Genomic DNA, 6,367 nt, shown 5'->3' with positions numbered 1-6,367 from the left:
TTTCCTAGCAGTGATAAAGAGGTGATGGTTAGGCTTCACCTTTGGTACTGCATACAGATCTGGAAGACTCATTTTAGCAAGAATGTAAATCAGCTGGAAATAGGTGCAGAGAAGGGATTAGATTGGAAAGGAAGCAAAAAGGGTGATCCTACCAATAAAGGCTTCAGTTCTGCAAATTGCACTGTCTGGAGATTAGCCACTTCTGAGGTGAGGGATCTGATGTTTAAGGTTTTGAATGGATTGAACGAGCTCAATGTTGATGAGATTCTTCCTCTTGATCAGACTCACACACACACACACACACACACACACACACATGAGGGTGCATAAACTCAAATTGAGGAAAGATGGTTGCACGACAGTTTGCCTTCAGCCAGCGGGCGGTTGATTGTTGAAACAAACTTACCCCTGTTGTTATGGAAGTGGGTAGTTTCAATAAATTCAAGAAAGAACTAGACAAACAAATTATTGGCGGAGGAGATGGACAGGTAATGTGGGAAGGATTTTTTTTTTTTTTTTTTTTTGCTGATGTCTTATGAGCTTGCCTTCTTGAATCATTTGCCACCACTGGTACGTATACTAGTACTACCATGCCATACTTCGGAGTGAGTGTCATCACTATGTGCAACGTCAATGGACAGTGATCACTCCAAATTTTTGTCTGCTTAGACGTTCCACACTTATCTAACGAGTTCCATGCATGACTGAATACAATACTCCATTCCATTTTATCAGACTTATCCACTTCTGAAATGGCGATTCTTCTGCGTTGCTTATTTTCCCCATTCGTATTGTTTGCATAAACTTCATTTAAGAAATATGTGAACAGAAACTAGCCAACAGCATTGTTCAGCGTCTTATGAATTGCTTTATTTGCTATTTTATCAAAAACCTGCTCACTCATCGACGTTCTTATTCATTAAATCCACCTTAATCACAATGTATGTATACAGTATATTGTTTTGGCGGCCCCTGGAACGTTAGTTCATGTCCTCCTCGTTTCACTGTACAGATACAGAGCTCTGTAAAAGGCCAGGCAAGTGAGAAGTTTGTATGTGCAAAATGTGGGAGCCGAGAAGCAGGGAAAGCCGACCGCAAGGCAAAATCCAACAAGCAAGGGGGGAAAAGTCATAGAATATACATAGTAACTAAGAAAGATCATTTAACTAATTAGTGTTAACAAAATTATATGCAACAAGCTATTTTGTCCAGACATAGAAAATGAGCACAAAAGGTAATGACACATAAAGAAATAAGCCCCAAAAGTTTCCAGGACCATAAAAATTTACAATTCACATACCCAAATCATATATGTACACCAATGCAAGATAATAGACAGCAAAGGTCCAATTATCACAAATGTTAACGAGAGTCAATATAATTCCAGAAGGGCATTATAAGATTTGTTGACCCCAGAGTAGTTTATACACTACACTCTAATGGATCACTGAGTCTGTATAGATATATAAGTTTTTTTTCTCTGTAGCCATGGAACCAAGCTGAGTGTCTCACTTGATAACATCACATAATACAGCGTATTTTATAGTAGGAAAATGTCCCCCTCAGAAGAGATAGAAGATGGTTGGGGGAAGGTTGTACAGAAGAACTCATACCAAGTGAAGTAGTTGTTGAAGCCCGAATTTACACAGTATCAGTTAATGCAATGATTTCTGATGATGATGAAGTAGATGCAGCAGTGGTCGATGAAACCATAGTTGTTGTAGTAACAGTTTAAGCTGTAGTTATTGTCGAAATGTCCACAAGAATAGAAGTTGTATTATTTAAGTTGGAATTAAGAGATAGTCTTCGAGCAAATACATCATGGACAAACAGTTGGAGTGCAAGGAGTGTAAAGAGTTAAGGTTTTTTACCAAGAGACTCTCTTGACCAGGAGAGAAATTTTCAACTGACTTAGATAAATCATCTCATATCATTGTACACTTGATACTCATAGAGGATGTGTTTCCAATTTTCAATTCTAACAGACATCAAACAGAGATCAGTTTGAGATAACCTAAATTTCTATAATTTCTCATTTAGAGATCCATGTCCTGTTAATAAATAATAAGTGTACAGATCAATAGAGAACCAGGTTTTAATTTTCTTGCTTGACATGAAGGTAACTTCAGGAAAAAATTCTTTAGTAAAGAGATGTGATATCTAAACGTCTTTGCCATGTATTTAAAAGTTTGTTCCAATACCTAGCTCTTTCACGCTTTATGTATGTTTGAGGATTTATGGTGATATTCAACAACTCAATTGGAATCTGGCTCTTAATGCGAAAGCAGAAGCCTTTGTATATTAGGTGTAGATCCAAGGGCAACGTGTGCCAGTGATAACTTGTCACATGGAGAAAATATTACTTGAAAATGAAATTATTGTATTTATTATATTGCGAAACGATATCTTCCTAAAAGCAAGATCATCAGAAGACGACATTTGGAAATATGTTTGCCGAGAAAAGTACCGAAATGTAAAAAAAATTCAGTGAACTTTTAAATTCCTGTTTTGCTTCCACATACTGTATCTGTGTGAATTGGCCTTTTCGTATTTGAAACAAACAAAGACGAAGAATCGCTCTACTCTTACGGACTCTTAACGGTCGGCCTTATCACATTTATATCCCCGATTTTGAAAGCTTGGCAGATGACAATGAAGACACAAACTTCGCATAAATTAAAATTTTAAATACGTACGAATTTAAAATAAGAATTCTGAATTGTATTGAATTTTAAAATTTATAAACAACAATTTTCAATATGTGTTGATTAACTTTTTTAACCTTGTGCGATGAAATTTTTGAGAGATGGTAGATCGCGGCACATTTTGAAGGAAAAAAGTAGATCGCATCACAAATTAAGTTGGCCACCCCCTGCTGTAAAACAAAACACGTAGTTTAATGAGGCCTAAATGAGAAGTGTATGTAAAAATAACTACAAATCAAATTCCATTTCTTTTTTTTATTAACAGCATGTTCAAAGGATTATAAGAAATTATTTTCATAAAATGCTACTTTATTAAACGCAAATGTTAACTGCAGTTTAAACGAATCTATCAGTAAGTCTAAAATAATTCGATCTGAAAGTAAAATTTGTATCGCAATTTTTTAAAACAAAACTCGTGTACGCACTTCGAAGGCTTGACTCTCAATTTGTCAAGCCTTTGAAGATTACCTCGTGTTACTATCAGGATTACTAAGCTTGGCCATTCTTTTTATTTAAAATCAGTAATAATCGATGATTATATTGCCATTAGAAAAAAAAAGTATGTTATTACGTATTGTTATTAAAAAAACATCTGATAAGATATCATAAAGAGTACCATTTGGCACTGCTAAATTGTCAATATAAATAAAATCATTAACTTTTATGTTTCTCTCTCTCTCTCTCTCTCTCTGTATTTCTTTCCCCTTAATGTGAAATGTACACCTGCCTAGAAGAGGGATTTATAAAACTGCTGGAGGGAATATCTCTTGTGTGTAACCTGTATGTGTTATTTTATACAGGCAATGAAAGTAAACGGCAAAATGTAAAATGTTAGACAACCCTTCTTAAGAGGGAGTTTAAATAATCTGAAAGAGCATGTCGGTTATGGATTATTGTTTCTGCTTTGTTATTTTGAGGTATGTTAGTAGTCTAGCAATTGTAGAAAATTTGTTAGAACTTAAAAAACAAAAAAAAAAACGGAGTAGGATGAGTGGTACTAGTTAATTATTTGAATAATATTGTTTACGTACTGTGTGGAAATACGTAATGTACTTCGTTTAAGTATTCACTGAAGACCCGAGCATAAATGTAATGCTGCAGTCTGGGTTAATTTAATTTAATATAGCGCTTTTGTGCCTTTCTAAAAACAAAATTCTGCAAATTCTTGCTTTATATGCGAAGTAAAGTGAATGGCATTGGAACTTAAGGGAACCATCTTTACATCTTCTGGTAAGGATCTGGAAGACCTTCCAGATAGACAAAATCGGAGACAGTAACCACCCATTTCATACAGCATAAGGTAACAATGCCTACACTTACTTTTTTCGATATTTCTTATATGGGAGGACAAGTAGAACATTTTCCTTAAGTGTGGAATCTTTCTCCGTTCACTCTGCAGCGGGGAGTATATTTGAAGGGCCTTTTATTGCCTGTATATTAATTATTTTCTTATACTTTTTAATTCATTTTATTCTATTACCTTTTAGCTTTGTATTAGTCTCTCTCTCTGCTTGTTGTTGTTGTTCTCTGACAGTTATTATCAACCATTGGGACAACAGCTGTCCTCAAAACACTAAGGCGGCCCACAATGCAACCTGACTACTTCTTCATATGATTGGGAGCTTCAAGAGCTGAGCGTTATTTCCTTTAGAAATATGTATAGTAGACATAACTGAGTATACATCATGAGAGTTGAGGTTGGCGCACAAAGTAAAATAATAGCAATAATAAAAAACAAACAAACAAACATTTATTATAGAACAAGGCTATTTATAAATGTACACACTTATACACATAAAGGGGACCATTATCAGTAATTGACCACTTTTCTTCTTCGTTTAAATTTCCAATCTGTTTTAAATTCAAAAATCAACGTTGCACTTTCCAAAGTAATTTCGGTCTTAATTTAACAATTCTGTATACAATCAGTGATGCTGAATTCATCTAAATAAATAACATTAATTCCTATCATTCAACCTTTCATGGACTGCCATTTCGCAATACCCATAATTTTTAATGAACACAGTTATTATTACGGCCAGTATATTTCCAATTTAAAATCTAATCGCTATAACTGCATGGCATCTGACAAATCTTGCCAATATGATGCTCTCTAAATCTAAATATGATGGTCTCATAAATAAATGCGAATGAATTCATACTAAACTTTCATATTCAATTCTTCTTTCTTAGACTTGTGACACTAAATTATCAACTATTCATAAAGTACATCATACCTGTTATTCATAAACAAGCTTGCGATTCACAATATTTGTCTTTCATAAACCCATAATTCGTAAACTTCCATTCAAAAATATACTCGTATTTCATAAGGACGAATTTGTCATTCTATCGTTATATTCTATTCCAATTACCTTCTGTTCTCAAAAATGTTATGGTTAAGGATAACTAGAAAGTAAAATTCCAGTTATACTTACCCACAACATTTTCATTTTCATCTTTTCTTACTTTTACATTTATTTTCAATATTTATTGTATTCTCTCTTTACCGATTTTCCTTAAGCCTTTCTGTTTTATTTATTCCATTTTATTTTATTGATATACCTTCTATTTTATTCCGGCCATCGACTGCCCTCTTCCCATATTTTTTTAATCCTCTGTCGCATTTTTCTTTTATTTTCCATCTTTCACGCTGCATCAGATCACGTCAATTTTCTTTCAACTTTCTTTTCTTTACCTGAGGAAGGCCGACTATCCTGCCCTAGGCACGCTAAGCACAATACACCTTCGCTCCTCAAAATCAAACAACCAGTCGTGTTCCACACACTGATTTCCACAAGAAAATTTGCATTTATTTCTCTTTCGAATATCCTAACTCCTCTTTACCTATTAGAAAATGCCTAACAACCAACTGGCAAATTTCGAGTCGTTCCTACTTCTGTTCGTCTACATTGAATATCGAAGTTATTTAAATTTCTTTTTTTCTGCGCCTTTGTTAACCAAAAGTCTCTCCTCATGTTCACTTCTCATTCTGTACCCAAGCAGCTTGGTTTGATTTCCCCCCTAGTAGCCTTTTCGAAAGCCACTTCCTCAAGGAGCCCTTACTTTATGTACGCCACCCCCGCTATACGCTCTAAAACGAGATAAATTGAAGAGTATTATTATACAAGTGTTCCACGGCCATGGTTTAGCATAAAATTCTTCAGTAATTTTGGGAGCAAATTCGATTTTGTAATAAAGCTCAATCAGTACTCGTAAATGGAAAACTCCATAGAATAAAAAGGAACAGTAATATAGAATGTTAAGCCTTCGGTGAGGATCGAACTCACGACCCCTGGTTTACAAGACCAGTGCTCTAACCACTGAGCTACGAAGGCTGGGTTTGGATTTTGCCTAAGGATCTATATCTAGCTGTCCTGATAGCTTTTTAAAGTGGTTCTAGAGTTCTGTTTTGTTCTCTACTTAATCCTGAAATTTTTCTCCGTGTGGTGTATCTGAAAGATAAAGCGTATTGTCTATGGCCTAGTACTGTAAACATACTCACCCCTAAAGTTTGTCAAAAATAGCAAAGAGAGCTGCAACATATATATATACTCTATTGGCCACCATTTTTGCATTACAAATCACACTTACTGGTAAGTTGGATTATCATAAAATTGTAATAAATGTTTCATTATACTGTCATAGTAATTTGTGCATTC

General features: G+C 34.7%; 1 non-coding gene across 1 annotated transcript; it reads right to left on the bottom strand.

Moving 5' to 3' along the window:
• Positions 1 to 5,970: 5,970 nt before the first annotated feature.
• TRNAT-UGU (transfer RNA threonine (anticodon UGU)) lies at positions 5,971 to 6,043 on the bottom strand. The gene has a single exon. It is a non-coding gene; the product is annotated as a tRNA-Thr (tRNA).
• Between the last annotated feature and the right edge of the window lie 324 nt (positions 6,044 to 6,367).

The sequence above is a fragment of the Mastigoproctus giganteus genome, chromosome 10 (genome assembly GCF_048544385.1).
Source record: "Mastigoproctus giganteus isolate SK-2022 chromosome 10, ASM4854438v1, whole genome shotgun sequence".
Taxonomy (NCBI): Eukaryota; Metazoa; Arthropoda; class Arachnida; order Uropygi; family Thelyphonidae; genus Mastigoproctus; species Mastigoproctus giganteus.
This window is presented reverse-complemented; position numbering and strand designations above follow the sequence as displayed.